This window comes from Typopeltis vanoorti, chromosome 20, assembly GCF_054136105.1.
Source record: "Typopeltis vanoorti isolate ZY-2024b chromosome 20, IOZ_Tvanoo_1.0, whole genome shotgun sequence".
Taxonomy (NCBI): domain Eukaryota; kingdom Metazoa; phylum Arthropoda; class Arachnida; order Uropygi; family Thelyphonidae; genus Typopeltis; species Typopeltis vanoorti.
In genome coordinates, this window is record NC_143568.1 from 105,619,164 (window position 1) to 105,637,479 (window position 18,316).

General features: G+C 38.6%; 1 protein-coding gene across 1 annotated transcript in view; it reads right to left on the bottom strand.

Annotated features, from left to right (window-relative positions):
- Positions 1–18,316, bottom strand: part of LOC150095751 (Na(+)/citrate cotransporter-like) — a 371,638-nt gene that overhangs the window by 18,769 nt on the left and 334,553 nt on the right. The window lies entirely within an intron of this gene.

The following is an 18,316-nucleotide window of genomic DNA, read 5'->3' on the forward strand; positions in this document are numbered from 1 at the left end:
TCATATCTCCCCTCTTCCTTCTCTCCACCAGACTCTGCAAATTACATCTTCTCAATCTTTCCTCATACTCAACATTCCAGAGGTCAGACATTACCTTAGTTAATCACCTTTGGACCCTTTCCAACATCTCTTCATCCTTCTGAAAACCCGGTGACCAAATCTGGGCACAATAGTCCATGTGTGGCCTAATCAAAGCCTTATACAATGGAACAAGAATCTCCCTACTTCTACACGTCAGTGTCCTCCGCATCATTCCCAGAAGTCTTTGTTTTACACAAAGATTACACAATTTTGGCGATGTGTCCCCTAAATTTAGATCCTTATCCACTATCACCTCCAGATCTCTTATTTCCTCTACCTCCAACAATATATTCTCACCAAGCATAAATTCTGCATCCCATCTTTGTTTTCCAAATTTTAAAACCTTACATTTTGCAACATTGAACTCACATCCCCATTTGCTAGCCCAATCACTCAATTTATTCAAGTCTTCTTGCAAGACCACAACATCTTCACTACTCTTTATGGTTCGTCCCAAGTTTGCATCATCTACAAACAACTGAATATCTCCATCCAAATCTTTGCCAATATCATTAATATACAAGTTAAACAGTAATGGCCCTAAAACAGACCCCTGAGGCACTCCACCAGTGACTTTCCTTTTGTTGGATATCGCACCCCTCATATACCACTTGTTGATACCTATCAGATAGCCAGTCTCCAATCCACTGCACTAATCTAATATCCAATCCCATCTGCTCTTGTTTGAGTGTCAACTTATCATGAGGTACTCTATCAAAAGCCTTTGCGAAATCCAAGTATATTACTGTGTATCCATCACCTCTGTCCAAGGAATAGTCACTTTATTGTAATAAGTAAGTAATATCTAAAACATGACTTCACTTTAGCAAATCCATGCTGTCCATTAAAGATTATACCATTGTTGTCAACCCAACTCTGGATCCTAGTTCTCACAAGCTTCTCCAACAACTTAACAACAACACCTGACACAGAGATAGGCCTATAGTTTGATGCTTGAGTTCGATCACCTCCTTTATGAAGTGGCACAATCTTGCCCTCCTTCCACTCTTTAGGAACTTGACCACATGAAAGACTCGTATTAAAAAAATATGTCAAGGCAGGTGTCAACTCTCTGACACATTCCTTCAGAATATGCGGTGATATATTATCAAGTCCCACAGTCTTATTTACATCTAGTTTACTAAACTCCCCAAACACCTCTTGCTCACTTACAGTCAGTCTCTCCTCCCCATCATCAACTGCTCTCAATCTCTCCATGAATTAAATTTAAAAGTTAAACTAATTTCATCTAATTAAATGCATTAGTATTACAGATTTATATCATGAATTCTTACATATCTAAATCAAGTTATAATAATAAACAAATTCCACATATAATCAAACTATAGGCCTATCTGTGTGTCAGGTGTAGTAGTTAAGTTGTTGGAGAAGCTTTTGAGAACTAGGATCCAGAATTGGGTTGAAAACAATGGTATTATCTTTGATGGACAGCATGGATTTACTAAAGGGAGATTGTTAGATCTTGAATGGGAAAATTTATGAAAAAATTAATTCATTCAAGATTTAACAAGTCTAACATATGAACAAGGAGAAACTTGTACTTAAGCTATCAAAGGGATTGTAAATAAGGCTATAAATACCTTTAAATAATTGAATGATAGAGAGAATGTGTCGCGAGATTCGGAAGTTAAATTGAATTGGATGAGGCAAGAAATGAAATGATTGATTGCAAAATGAAATTAAGAGAATTCAGGTCAAAACTATTAAAATAAATCATGATGGCATGAAAGAGTTAACGAAAGATGAGCGAGTGGCATTGTATGGCGACTCCATTATTAAAGGTGTGCTAGAGGATATGTATGATGTGGTATGAGTATAGCATATGAGAGAATGGGTATGCAAGAGGAGCAGGGAAACAGGGAGGCTTATGGTGTACAGGCGGTACACAGCGTGAGAAATGTGGATGCTCCATGAGGAGGTGAGAGCATGTGTAGGCAGGGAAAGAATGGGATGACCAGGGATCAAGAGGAAACAGTTGGAATTGAAAAGGGTTCTAAAATGAAGAAGCAGAAAGGGAAATGGCCTCAGTCAAGCTTTTTGAGGGATAACTACCTCAGACAGTATGTAACACAGGGCACATGAGGATTAAGGGTCTTGGATTTGTTCATCTCATCAGAGATGTACTTATAAATAAGGTGTCAAATCGTCCGCCAATTGGTTAGAGTGACCAAGAGGTGATTACCTGGGTGATTGCCAGCAGTGCGAGGACCCCTGTGAGAAAAGGATATATGTGGAACTACAAGGGGAGGGGTGATTATGAAGAGCTCAGGAGACAGCTTGCAGGTGTAGCATGGAATGAGAAGTTAGCTGGAAAAGAGATCAATGCAGCTTGGGGTATTTTCAAAAACTATCTAGTAGATGCAATTTCTAAGTGTATTCCAAGGGTGAGAAGGTTAAATAAGGTAGGTGTGAGATGGATGAATAAAGAGATTAAGCATGCGATACAAAGAAAAAGGGCATTGTGGAGGCAGCATAAGAGAAGTGGAAATAACCACTTTCATGAAGTCTACAAAGACCAGGCAAGGAGGTGACTTGGTTGGTGAGAGTTGCTAAAGAGAGGTTGGAACAGCATTTAGCTAATGAAGCCAAAAAGAATCCTAATGAGTTCTTTCGATATGTAGCCAGCAAAAGAAAGAATGATTATGGAAGGATGACATTGATTGGAGAAAATGTTATAAAGACAGCTGTTGCAGAATGTGTGGTAGAGATACTAAATGAGCAATTCATAAAGATCTTTCAATCTTGTGAATGTGACTTCATGGAGAGATTGAGAGCAGTAGATGATGGGGGAGGAGAGACTGACTGTAAGTGAGCAAGAGGTGTTTGGGGAGTTGAGTAAACTAGATGTAAATAAGGATATGGGACTTGATAATATATCAACACGTATTCTGAAGGAATGTGCCAGTGAGTTGACACCTGTGTTGACATTTTTTTTAATACAAGTCTCGCACTCGGTAAAGTCCCTAAGGAGTGGGAGGTTTGTGCAAGATTGTGCCACTTCGTAAAGGAGGTGATTGAACGCAAGCATCAAAGTATAGGCCTATCTGTGTGTTGTGGTTAAGTTGTTGGAGAAGCTTGTGAGAACTAGGATCCAGAGTTGAGTTGACAACAATGGTATAATCTTGGATGGACAGCATAGATTTGCTAAAGGGAGGTCATGCTTTAGTAATCTACTTACTTATTACAATAAAGTGACTGCTTCCTTGGACAGAGGAGAAGGATACACAGTAATATACTTGGAATTCGCAAATGCTTTTGATAGAGTACCTCAAGTTAAGTTGACAGTCAAACTGGAGCAGATGGGATTGGATATTAGATTAGTACACTGGATTGGAGACTGGCTATCTGATAGGTATCAACAAGTGGTGTATGAGGGGTGCGATATCCAAGAAAAGGAAAGTCACTGGTGGAGTGCCTCAGGGGTCTGTTTTAGGGCCATTATTGTTTAACTTGTATATTAATGATATTGGCAAAGATTTGGATGGAGATATTCAGTTGTTTGCAGATGATGAAAAGTTGGGACGAACCATAAAGAGTAGTGAAGATGTTGTGGCCTTGCAAGAAGACTTGAATAAATTGAGTGATTGGGCACGGAAATGGGGATGTGAGTTCAATGTTGCAAAATGTAAGGTTTTAAAATTTAGAAAACAAAGATGTGATGTAGAACTTATACTTGGTGAGAATATATTGTTGGAGGTAGAGGAAATAAGAGATCTGGGGGTGATACTGGATAAGGATCTAAAATTTAGGGGGACACATTTTGTGTTGTGAAGACAACACAAAAGCTTCTGGGAATGATGCGGAGGACACTGACGTGTAGAAGTAGGGATATTCTTGTTCCATTGTATAAGGCTTTGATTTGGCCACACATTGACTATTGTGCCCAGATTTGGTCACTGGGTTTTCAGAAGGATGAAAAGATTTTGGAATGGGTCCAAAGGCTACTGACTAAGGTAGTTTCTGACTTCTGGAATGTTGAGTATGAGGAAAGATTGAGAAGATATAATTTGCAGAGTCTGGTGGACAGGAGGAAGAGGGGAGATATGATAGAGACCTACAAGTTGGTAAGGGGATGTTATAGGATTGATGGTGGAGAAGTTCTACAGAGAATAGTGGGAGATCAGGGGAGAACCAGAGATCATCCCTGAAAACTATATAAAGAGGGTATGAGTAGGGGAGTGAGAGGCAGGTTTTTTTCGTGCAGAGTTGTGAATCATTGGAATGCCTTGCCTGAGAGTGTGGTGTCTGCAAGGAGTTTGAGTGTGTTTAAGACACAGTATGATAAGATGTGTGTGTGTAAAAGGATCTCCCATATGAGTCTTTGACTCCTTGAGGTCTTCAGGTAATAATAATAATAATAATAAAATATAATAATAAATATAGTATTATATAAGTAAACTTGTGTATTCAAATCTAAGTAAAGATTTCCAATTTTTGTATATTATAACTATAAAAGGGTATTCTATGTGAAATGAGATGTTTATCAAAGTATAAACAAAAGTCCAAAGTTCGTGAGCAGACCGTTTAGGTGAACGTTTGGCTTGAGGCATAAGCATTTACATGAAAAGTGGAGCTAGTTCGTTTTCCCATGAAGATGCTACACAAGGCGATGCAGTGTACCGGATCATCTCTCATGCAAAAGGAGACAAGTGCTGTGCAGAAGAACGCGGCAGTAAAGAGGGCGCCAAGGATGCAGAATAAAAGGGGTTTACACCCTTCTCTTGAGTCTCTTTGGCTTTGGCTTTTTGTCTTGTTTTCCTGACCTTTCCATGTGTTTTACGTTGTTGGACATTGGGCCTCTCTCTCTCTCACCTTCTGATGGATTCCGGATCACCCTGAGATGTTAGATGTCGGCACACAGAGTTCCAGCGCCCTGACTAGCTATCTCCTTGGGGACGGAATTCCTGAATCAGCAGCTCTGACGAGGACTAGCGGCATCAGAACCAGATAGATGTGGCATATCGCAAGGCATTCGGTAAAGCCAAGTATCCTACTTGGGATGCCCTCTATGAGTAACCACATGGATAAAGGCCTAGTGGAAATGTTCTGATTCCTATTCAAGAACGAAGGATCGGGCTGTGTAAGACGAAAATGTGAATTAAGTGACAGATCTTTTAATCTTCCCAAGAACTGGTAACGTGCAGAATTTTGTTATTCCTTTCCCACTTAGAATGAAGAAATGTTATATAGTTAGTGAGAAAGGACAATGTAGTATAGAACTCATAGGTGATTAACGATGATAGCAGTGGCATAACTGAAAGGAAACAAAATAGCTATGAGTGAGGATGTGAAGGAATTGCTTGAGGAAGCAAAAGAGAAGAGTGAGAGAGTTAGGATGGTGAGTCTGTTGCCACGGTATGACAGTGAAGAGTATAGAAGGAGGGCCATAATTGCTAATGACTTTATGTGTGAATTATGCATTATGATGTGGTGTGGAATTTGTGGATGTGTGGGATGAGTTTGATGGGCGAAAGGATTTATATAAAATGGATGGTTTACATTTGAATGGATTTGGTGTACGGACACTTGAAAAGGTGTTATCGAATGTAGTGGAAGTGAATGTGCAGAATCAGGCAAACTAGAGTTCTTGGGGGGGGGGGGGGGGAGTAGATATGCAGACATTAGGGAGACAGTTGAGTGTGTGTAATATGCCCAAGCGAGTATGAAAGACCACGAATCAGAATGGGATAGTTAGTATAAGGCACCAAAATAAATAGGGATGGGACTAATCGGCTTCTGCAATTCATGTATACTAATGCCAGAAGTATTAGGAACAAGAAGGAAGAGTTTTTGCCCGAGGTTGGCACTTCCAGACAACAGGTTATTGGCATTGGTTAAACATGGCTGACAGAAGAGGACACAGCTAGTGGGATTGAATGTGAGGGATATGGTGTGTTCAGAAGTGACAGGGAGAATAAAATGGGGGGGGAGTGTTATTGATTGAGCTACAGCTAAGGAGAATAGAAGTGGAACTGCAGGATAGAGAAAAGAGCACATTTCAGATTATTTGGTGTGAGATTGAAACTAGCAGAACAAAATATACAGTTGGGTGCTGCTATAGACCAGGTGATGGAATAGATGGTGGAGAGAGTATGCATAAGCAAATAGAAGAAATGAGTGGAAGGAGGGTAATTATTATGGGAGATTTCAACTATGGTAACATTGATTGGAAAGAGGAGAGGACACATGGGAGGAAGGAATTGGATTTTATGTGGTTATTAAGGGATAACTATCTGCAACAGCATGTAATGGAAAATACTAGAGGTCAGAGAGTGCTTGACCTAGTAATTGCATCTGAGAATTTGGCTGTAATGAATATGACCACGTTGCTACCAATTGGTGAGAGTGATCATAGGGTCTTGACTTGGGAAGTGGCTAAAGATGTGGAATTTACAATTATGACAGGGTACATGTAGAATTATCGGGGTGGTAAGTATGACAAGCTTAAAAGTTTGATTGGTTCAGTGCCATGGCATGTACAACTGCAAGGAGTAGAAGTTGATAGTGCATGGGAGGCGGTTAAGAAGTGTTTGCATGAAGCAATGGCAGACTGTATACCTAGAGTCCGAATAATAAATCAAGTAGGGGTTAAATAGATGAATAACACCATTAAGCTTGGGCTGCAAAAAAAGAAACAACTATGGAGGAAATTTAAGGAGAAAGGTGACCGGCAGGCACATGAACGGAATAAAGCACAGGCCAGAAGGGTAACGAGTGTGTTAAGAAAAGCAAAAAAAGATTATGAAAGAACGTTGGCCATGCAAGCTAAAGAGAATCCCAAACAGTTTTTTCAATATGTTGCAAGTAAAAGAAAAAATGTATATGGCAGAATGATTTTAAAGAATGCAGATGGTAGGGAGGTAACGGAATCAGTTGATATAGCTGAATTACTGAGCGAGCACTTTGCAAGAATATATCATCCAGGTGGTGACATTGCAGAAATGAATGAACCAATAGATTATACAGGAATTGTGGTGAATGAAGTGGAGGTGAGTAATTTATTGCAAAACCTCAATGTCAATACATCTGTGGGATTGGATGGTATACCAGCTCATGTCGTACGTGAAGCAGCTAAAGAATTGTCAGTACCCTTGGCCATTTTATTTAATTTGAGTCTCGGATCTAGATTAGTCCTGAGGGGGTGGAAAGAGGGGAAAATAGTTCTACTGCATAAAGGAGGTTCCAAGACTGCTGTTTTAAATTACCGACCGATTAGCATATCAGGAATCATTGTCAAAGTCTTGAAGAAATTAGTTAAGAGAAGAATACAGGATTGGATAGATGAAAAAGGGATACTGTATGGGGGACAACATGGTTTTGTGAAGGATAGATCATGCCTCAGTAACTTGCTCACATTTTATAACACAGCGATGGCTGAACTAGATAAGGGTAATGGGTTTACAGTGATTCTACTGGAACTTGCCAAGGCCTTTGACAGGATACCACATGGAACTCTAATCAGTAAACTAGAGCAGATGGGGATGGATATAGGGTTGGTGAGATGGATAGGGTGGAGGTTGATGGAGAGATACCAGAGAGTGGTTTATTCAGGAGTGGAGTCCAAAAGATGGCTTGTGACTAGTGGTGTGCAGCAGGGTTCTGTTCTTGGACCACTACTTTTCAATTTATTCATTAACGATATAGGAAAGGATCTGAGAGGAAGTGTTCACTTGTTTGCTGATGATGCAAAGTTGGGTAGAGCAATTGTGAGTGTACAGGATGTCAAAATTTTGCAAGATGATTTGGATAGTTTGGAGGACTGGGCTAAGGAAAATGGATGTCAATTTAATGTGGCAAAGTGTAAGGTTATGCATTTTGGGGTGAAAAGATTAGCAGCAGTATATCACATTGGTGGAACCGTACTCCAGGAGATTGATGAGGCCAGGGATTTGGGAATGTTCGTGGATAGGGAGTTGAAGTTTAGGGAGCATATCGCAAAAGTGGCTAAATCAGCTCATCAAATCACTTGGCTTCTGAAAAATACTTTAACAAGCAGAGACAAACAAGTTATTGTTCCTCTGTATCGAGCCTTGAATAGACCCCATCTAGACTACTGTGCCCAGATATGGGTGCCAGGGTTTCTTCTTGATGGGGAGGAGGTGGAGAGGATTTAGAGACGAGTGACCAAGATGATAGTAGGTCTGTGGAATGAACCTTATGAGAACAGGTTGAAGATTTGTGGGTTGCAAAAATTGGTTGATAGGCACAAAAGGGGTGATATGATTGAAACATTCAAATTGCTGAAGGGTTTCTATAAGATTAATCCAGAAGATATTTTGAGAATAGGACTGGTGGTGGGAGGACTAGGGGCCATACACAGAAGCTGGGCAAGAATGTGGTTAGCAGGGGTGTGAGAGCTAGGTTTTTTACTTGGAGAGTGGTGAATGAGTGGAATAAGCTGCCAGAATCTGTTGTGGGTGCTATGACTGTGAATAAGTTCAAGGCGAGGTATGATAGATACTGTGTGAATGTCGAATAATTGTTCTTGATATGATGTTAGGGCCTCTCTCGATGAATCTGTTGACTCCTTGGAGTTGCCCGAAATAATAATAATAATAATAATAACTCCACTGAGCATTTTGTTCGAGAAAGTTATAAATGATTTGTTAAAGGTATTTTATGTGAATAACAAACGTAATTTAGAAGAGAAATGAAGGGATAAAATTTAAGACTTGTGAAATGTGTAGTTTAATGCTTAATCTTATAGAAGGAGCTAATGATTGTATCCATTTGTGTTTAAGTTGGTTTAACTAGTTTTTACTTTAGAATGACATAATATTGATTTTAGTGCATGAATGTAAATGTATAACTTTAAAATCTCAATAAATGAGTTTTAAGTTTCGTACCTGATATTGACCTGAGAATGAATTCAAATTACCACTCATAAAATTGGAACCTAAGAGCCACGATTGCAAACGATTTTAAGCATAGTTGTTAGTGAGAATTTTGGTACTACGAATAAGTGTTAGATTCTTCACCTCTGTATGTTATCTGAGAGGGTTTCCCTGGTTAAGAATTCCTTCTAACTTAAAGATATTGACTGGTGCAGCATAACAAATAAATTTGCCATTATCTGATCAGGAGACCATCTCAGACAGTAATTACAGAGGATTTGTCCCTAACTAAGGGTAAACGCTTCGTCAGAGTAATTCACATGATTAATCTAGAAATTGGCCAGATATATAGATAGTCTTTCTATATCGTGTACTGAAGGAACAATTTAGGTTAGATCTTGAGAGTAATTAGGGTAAAAGTAAATATAGATCTAAATAAGGAAAAACGAGAATAAAATTAAATATAGGCCACGAAGTGGTGACGTAACAGAGATCATGTTTTAGTAATCTACATACTTATTACAATAAGTACTTCCTTGTACAATGCTTCCTTAGACAGAGGAGAGGGATATACAGTAACATACTTACATCTTGCAAATGCTTTTGATAGATTACCGCATGATAAGTTGATAGTCAAACTAGAGTAGATGAGGTTGGATATTAGATTGATGCACTGGATTGGAGACTGGCTATCTGATAGGATCAACAAGTTGTGAATGGGGGAATGATATCCAGGAAAAGGAAAGTTCCTAGTGGTGTGCATCAGGGGTCTGTTTTAAGGCCATTGCTGTTTCACTTGTATATTAATAATATTGAATAGAGATATTCAGTTGTTTGCAGATGATGCAAAGTTGGGATGAACCATGAACAGTAGAGAAGATGTTATGACCTTACAAGAAGACTTGAATAAATTGAATGATTGGGCACGGGAATGGGGATGTGATTTCAACGTTTATTATTATTATTACATAACACCTCCAGGGAGTCCAATGACTCATCGACGGAGGGCACCTGCTCTACAACTCTCTGTCTCCACAACTCCACTAACTGCAACGACCTTCATCATCTACACCATAGCCATCTACCGCCAACCAACAGCACTATTTTCACAGACAATCACAAACATCCATGCTCACGATGGGATCCGAACCCATCGTGGGCATGGATGTTTGTGATAGCCGAGTGGTTATCATATCTTTTGGCTGGAGAGCAGATATGCTAACCACTTGGCTAACCAGGATCGGCAAAACTACCACGCAGCTGACAGGATGTTGCAAAATGTAAGCTTTTAAAATTTGGAAAACAAAAATGGGATGCAGAATTTATACTTGGTGAGGATATATTGTTGGAGGTGGAGGAAATAAGAGATCTTGGGGTGATAGTGGATAAGGATCGGAAATTTAGGGGACACGTTGCTAAAATTGTGAAGACAACGCTAAGGCTTCTGTGAATGATGCGGAGGACACTGATGTGTACAAGTAGAGAGATTCTTGTTCCATTGTATAAGGCTTTGATTAGACCACACATGGACTATTGTGCCCAGATTTGGTCACCTGGCTTTCAGAAGGAGACGAAGAGATATTAGAAAGGGTCCAGAGGCGACTGACTAAGGTAGTTTCTAACCTCTGGAATGTTGAGTATGAGGAAAGATTGAGAAGATGCAACTTGCAGAGTCTGGTGGACAGGAAGAGGAGGGGAGATATGATAAAGACCTACAAGTTAGTAAGGGGTTGTTATAGGATCAATGCTGGAGAGGTTATACAGAAAATAGTGAGAGATCAGGGGAGAACCAGAGGTCATCCCTGGAAACTGTATAAAGAGGGTGTGAGTAGGGGAGTGAGAAGCAGGTTTCTTTCATGCAGAGTTGTGAATGATTGAAATGCCTTGCCTGAGAGGTGGTGTCTGCAGAGAATTTGAGTGTGTTTAAAGCATGGTATGATGAGCTGTGTGTGTATGATAAAAGGACCTCCTAGATGAGTCTTCGACTCCATGGGGTCTTGGGTAATAATAATAATAATAATAATAATAATAATAATAATAATAATAATAATAATAATAAGTAACCCATTGCCTACATTTCTATCAGTTTCACACCAAATTGTTAGAACCTGTATTAACATTTGACTTTGTCTTAGAACAGCGTGTTATTGGTTTATCATTATATATATATATATATATAGTTCAGTTCAGTTGAAAATTAGATGTAGGTGATATGAGAAAGAGGATTAATTGGTGAGGGGATTAATATGGAGGGAATTAGGTAATGGATGAAGTTGGAAAGAATATAGGACGACACCAATGGCATTATCAATGTAAGAAGTATTAACAGAAAAAAATGGAACCAGTAGAAGAATTTGAGGATGTACCGTGTTAGCATAAATGATATTATTACATGAATAAGGACCAAACAGGAAAATTACTGATGAATAATAACTACCAATGTTATAATCGGGTAACGGAGCTTGAATAAAACATCTATATTCAACGAAAGGAAGGAGCAGTTATAGTATTTAACACTAAACATGAAGGTAAATCTTCTTGAATGGTAGCCAATTTCAAAAAGTGTTGGAGAAATTTCCATATAGGAAATTGGACCATGAGACTTGTGTGTGTAGTTTCACAGAAGACCCATAAGAATTTCAAGTCATTAGAAAGAGCAAGCTGAAATAAAAAAATCATATCAGAAAATTAATACCAGGTGCAGATTTTTTTATTTTTTTTATTTTGAGATAAGATAAATCGAATAATAATGTTAAGTAATTGGGAAAAGGAAAATACATGTAGTAATAAGGGAATGGAATTTTTAGAATTCTTGAGGGAAAAATGTCTTAGGCAACATGTACAAGGGTTGTTCGATAAGTCCATGCAAAAATGAAGAAAACATAATATTTTTGGGAGAAACATTTTTTATTTTTAACATAGTCTCCTCTGAGGTCTATACACTTAGTTCAACTATGCTTGAGTTTTTTAATCCCGTCCATATAGTATGATTAGTCCAACTATTCAAAATAGGCAGTTGTCAATCACCTCATCGTTTGATGAAAATCTCTTTCCTGCCAGCCATTTTTTTCATGTTTGGAAACAGATAATAGTCTGAGGGAGCCAAATCTGGAGAGTGTGTGTGTGGGGGGGGGAGATGAGAAAGGACTTCGTAGCGTAAATCGAACAATTTTGCAATCCTTGCAACAGTTCACACGTTGACGCATTTGATCCAGTGTGAGCAAATATCTTTCGTAATAAGTTTTCTAATATGTAAATGTTTATGTTAAATATTATGTATGCAGTCATTTGAGATGCCCACAGAATTAGTAATTTCATGCACCTTCACTCTTCTATCATCCATCACCATATCATGGATTTTTTCAATAATTTCTGGAGTAGTGACCTCAACAGGGCGTCCAGAATATTCAGTTTCACTTGTGCTCATATGGTCACTTTGAAAGTTACTAAACCACTTATAAACTATTTTAATCGAAGTGCAGACTCACCATAATTTTTATCAAGCTTAGCTTTGGTTTCCTGAGCCATTTTGCCTTTCAAAAAGTAATGTTTAATCACTACACAAAATTCTTTATCATCCATTTTCCACAAATCACGGTACTTGATCAATTCAAATGAACGCCAAACACAGAATAATAGCTCTATCGTGTGTGATCCTCCAACAGTTGCCAGACTAAAAATAACCTCAATACATACTGGTGGCACCATCTCTTAGACTTTGCATGGACTTATCGAACAGCCCTCGTAATACAGGGAACGAGAGGTTCAAGAGTTTTGGATTTGATCATAGCATCAGAAGACCTGATAATAAGTGAGATGACATCTCTCCCACCAGTTGGAGAGAGTGACCGTGTGGTTTTGACTTGGAAGATTAATAGACATGCAGGAATATCAAATAAAAGGGAATGTATGTGGAATTATAAGGCAGGTGATTATAATAGTCTTAGATATCAACTTGAGGCAGTTCCATGGAAGGCGGAATTGGAAGGCCAGGATATCATTAGTGCTTGGGAAATTGTGAAGGAATATTTGTTAGCAGCAATAGTAAGCTGTATTCCACAAGTGAAGAAGAAAACACAATTTGGTGTAAAGTGGATGGTAAACAATATCAAACAGAAACTGCAGGTAAAAAAGAGGTTATGGAAGAGATATAAGAAGAGGGGTGGAGAGCAGGCAGATGCATGAGCAATATAAGACTCAGGCCAGGAGAGTCACTAGTATGGTAATGAAGGCAAAACTGGAATATGAGAAGAGATTGGCACTAAAATTCAAAGAAAATCCTAGGGAATTTTTTAGCTATGTGGCCAGTAGGAAGAGAAATGATTGTTGAAGAATGGAATTGCAGGATAAAAATGGGAATAGGGTGACTGATGCAGAGGACATAGTGGAGATGTTCAATGAGCACTTTATTGGAGTATTTCATCGTGGAGAAGAAGGTTTTAATACTAGAGGGGCTAGGGTAGGTTCAAAGTTTAGCGGTGCAAGAAGAGAGTGTGTTCCAAATACTCAGTACTCTGGATGTCAGTAAAGCTGTGGGACTGGATGGTATTTCACTTAGGGTTTTGAGAGAATGTAATAAAGAACTGACATCTCTATTGAACTGGCTTTTCAAATAAAGTCTGGCTACGGAAAAGGAATGGAAGGGAGGTAAGATATTGCCATTGCAGAAGGGTAGAAGACTGAAAGTGTCTAATTATAGGCCAGTTTGTGTTTCATCAGTAGTTGTTAAGATCTTGGAGAAATTAGTGAGGTACCATATACCGCATTGGTCAGATGACAGTAATGTTATCTGTGAGAGTCAACATGGATTTCTTAAGGGCCACTTTAATAATATGATTGCTTTATATAATAAAGTGACAAGAGCAGTTAATGAGGGAAAGGCATATACTGCCATTTTTTTTGGATTTTGCAAAGGCATATGACAAGGTGCCACATGATAAGCTGATCTTTAAATTGCAGCACATGGGTTTAGACGTTAGGTTAGTCAACTGGATTCAGGATTGACTGTCTGATTGGTATCAGAGAGTTGTGTATGGTAGTGCAATATCAAGAAGACAGAAGGTTACAAGTGGGGTTCCACAGGGATCAGTACTGGGACCAACATTGTTTAATCCTGGTTGGTTAATCCATTGTTTAATCCTTGCCAGCCTGGTTGGCTGAGTGGTTAACATTTCTGCTTTCTAGCCAAAAGACTGCAGGTTCGAATCCTGTGTGGGCATGGATGTTTGTGATTGTCTGTGGAAATATCAGTGGTGGTGGTGGTGGTGGTGGTGGCCGGCGGTAGATGCCGTTGGTGTAGTTGTGGTCAGTTAGTGATTGAATGGTGGAGACGGAGTTATAGAGCAGGTGCTCTTCCTCGATGAGTCCTTAGACTCCTGGAGGTGTCAAATAATAATAATAATAATAATAATAATAATCTTTATATCAATTACATTGTCAACAATGGATTATAGGGGATATTCAGTTGTTTGTAGATGATGTGAAGCTGGGAAGGGTTATTAATAATAATGCAGATGTGGTAGCTCTGCAAGAGGATTTGAATAAACTAGACAGATGGCCAAATTAATGGGCATTTGTTTAATGTAGCAAAATGTAAAGTCTTGAATTTTGGATCCATCAATGGGAGGCTGCATACTCGATTGGAGGAGCTGTACTGGAGGAATTATGGAAGACAAGAAATCTGGGGGTGATGATTGATAGAAACCTGAAATTCAGTAACATACTGCAAAGGTGGTGAAGGTAACCCAGAGGATTGCTGCAATACTGAAGAGTTATCGTTCCATTGTATAAAAACCTGATCAGACCACACTTAAGACCATTGTTCTCAAATTTGGTTCCTAAGATGTAAGGTGGGGGGGGGGGTAAATTAACTGTGGAAAGGGTACAGAGGCAGATAACAAAGATGGTTTTAGGACCGTACAATGTTAGTTATGAGGATTGGCTGAGGGAATGTGGATTGCAGAGTTTGGTGAACAGAAGAAGGACACATGATATGATCGAGACTTTTAAACTATTGAGAGACAGTTACAGGATTGATACTGGGGAGTTCTTTCACTTGGTGGAACAGCAGCAAGGAGCGATGACAAGGGGCCATCCCTGGAAGTTATGAAAGGAAGCTGTGAGCAAGAGGGTGAGGAGTGGTTTCTTTGTCTGGAGGGGGTTTGAATCATGGAATGCACTGCCTGATAGAGCGGTGAGAGCAATAATAGTCAATGAGCTCAAGGAGTGGAATGATAGACTTTGTGTTTCCTAGGAAGTACCTCCCACAATGAGCCTTTTTGACTCCATGGAGGCTTGAATAATAATAATAATAATAATAATAATAATAATAATAATATCTTTTGGATTTCTGTTCACAACATGAGCAGTCATTACTAATAATACCATACATCAACCTAAAGATATATATCAATTCACGTGGAGAGAAGACATGAGAAATAAGAAAATTCTTATTGACTACAATATCATTTTCAGAACAACTATACCATGTGGAACACTGGTGTTACATATGAAATTAATGTATTCCATGAGAAAAATCATTATTTTAAATTTAAAAAAATATGAGACATTTATAAATCAACCAACATATATTTATTTGCAGGCGCTGCAAATGCTGTGTATAGTAAGTGCTATGTGTGTAATGTTGGTGATGACATCAACATGTCATCACCAACATTTGATGTGTTGACATAACTTCAGACATCATGCATTTCATATTGCATAGTGAAAGTTTTTTGCAATTAAAAAAACAGTTGTCATTCTGTTGTAATGCAGAATGCATAACCAAATTGGTTCTATTCATTTCATTAACCAAAGTTGTCTTAATAATATTTTTGTAGGATAAATAAAAAAAATTGAGGTATATGAACTCGAGGTGCTCAGCATATTGAAAAATATCAATGTAAATATTGCAGTGGGATATGATGGCAATTCAGCTGTGTGCTAGAAGAATGTGCAAGTCAACTTTTAGAGGTTTGGAGAAGATGTTTGATGAAAATCTCAGCTCCTGCAAGATTCCAAGGAGAGGAAACAGGGTAAGTTGGTTCCATTACATAAAAGTGACTGAGAGACACAAAGTAGCAAATTACAGACAAATTAGTATCAGAAGTAGTGGTTAAAGTATTGTAAAAGTTAGTTAAATGTAGAATTCAGGAATGAGTGGATAGGAATAAGAGCCTCTATGGGGGAAGCACAACTATGCGAATGGTAGGTCCTGCCTTAGTAATTTACTCACATTTTATAATAGTTACATCAGAATTAGTAAAGAAAATGTCTACAATATGATACTGCTAAACTCTGCAAAGGCAATTGAGAGATTTGAAGGGGAGAAATTAACTGTTGAAACGGTACAAAGGTGGATAACAAAGATGGACTGTACAATGATAGTTATGAGGATCGGCTGAGGGAATGTGGACTGCAGAGTTTGGCAGATAGAAGAAGGAGAGGTGATATGATTGAGACTTTTAAACTGTTGAGAGGTGGTTACAGGGTTGACACTGGGGAGTTCTTTCGCTTGGTTGAACTGCAGGAAGGAATGATGACAAAAGGCCATCCCTGGAAGTTACGAAAGGAAACTGTGAGCAAGAGGGTGAGGAGTGGTTTCTTTGCATGGAGGGTGGTTGAACCATGGAATGCATTGCCTGATGGAGTGGTGAGAGCGAGAACAGTCAATGAGTTTAAAGAGTGATATGATAGGATTTGTGTTTCTTAGGGGGGTTGGACCTCCCCTAGATGAACCTTGATAGACTTTGTGTTTCTTAGGAAGGAACTCCCACAATGAGTCTTTTGACTACATGGAGGCCTGAATAATAATAATAATAATAATAATAATACAAGGGAAAATTATTGAATAAGTTGGAGCAAATGGAAGGGGATTTGAACCTGGTGATGTATAGGGGTAGCTGATAGATGCCACACGGTAGTATACAACATACCATCACTCTCAAATCTCATCCACTAATCTTATCCACCTCCCAAAGTATGGCACCATCAATATGGTACACAGTCTTATATTTCTGCACTCCAAAATGCAACACTTTGCACTTATTAATATTAAAATTACAACCCCACTCCTTTGTCCAAGTCAAAAGTCTATTGAAATCTTCCTGAAGGGAATGAACATCAGCAGTGCTACTTATAATTCTCCCCAACTCTGCATTGTCAGTATTGATATCATCATATCAATATTAATCTAGTATTCTGCCAACTGAAATATTATGGAACCATAAAAAATAGAATCAAACAATTTATACAGTATTTCATTGGAAGTCTAGCATTATGGAATCATTATGTAAATTCCTTCCAGTAAGAGATAGTTAGCCTATAACACACTAATATTAGTACTGTGAGTAAGCTAAAGGTTAGGTATTCTGGGAACAATGCTCTAGAGCAGTGTTTCTCAAAGTGGTATGCTTACCCCTGGGGGTACACGAAGGGTCTTCAGGAGGTATGTGACAATTTTTGGCTATGTATCATTAACGCATGGAATCATTATTAAGAAAAAAAGAATTATTTCATCATCATCATCATCATCATCAAATTCCTGCCATGTACCCTCAAGGGGTGTACAGGATATTACCTTCTCGTGGTGCACCTTGTTGGGTATCTACTTTGATACTGAACGAACGAGGATGGGCTGGTAATTTGGGATTTAGCCGACCAAATTGTATTCTTATTGGTTAAACCAAAATAAAAAATGATGGTACAACATGACAAAAAAAAAAGAATTATTTTAAATGTATATATTTCTCAATCAATTTTATATATTATGTATGATTCTCCTACTAAAATTGTGATAACAGCTTCATTTGAATAGTTTGCAAATTTGCAGGCGATCACTTGTGAATCTTCGTTCAACCTTGTATATGAATGCACATTGCGAGACTGCAACAATGCAAAGAGTGTACAATAGCAACTGATAAAAAAATAATTATAAGAATCATTCTATCCTATTCCCTCAGCCATATGGCTGGTGGGGGTGGCTATATGCTACCCTACTAGGGACATTATGAGCAAAGTGCTTTCCTGTTGCCTTCCTTGCCGTAGTATATTTTATGACTGCAGCTGTGTGTGTTCATGGGACTGGTTTGCCTGTTTTGAAGGATGAAAAACCGAACTTACTGGGAGAAAAAAATCCTCTGCCACTTTATGAGACCTGTTTACTCACCTTTAGTCGAAAGAGACCAGATAACGGTTCCTCAAGTCACTGATGGGAATTGAACCCAGATCTTTTTGACCAAAGGGCTTTATCTATACTGACTGAGTTATGGAGGCTCCATATGAATCATTAGTAGATGTAATTAACCATGCTACCGGCCAAGATGTCTATAGACGTCAAGGTTATCATGGATGCGAAGTGCATATAAAAATTGTAATACCAT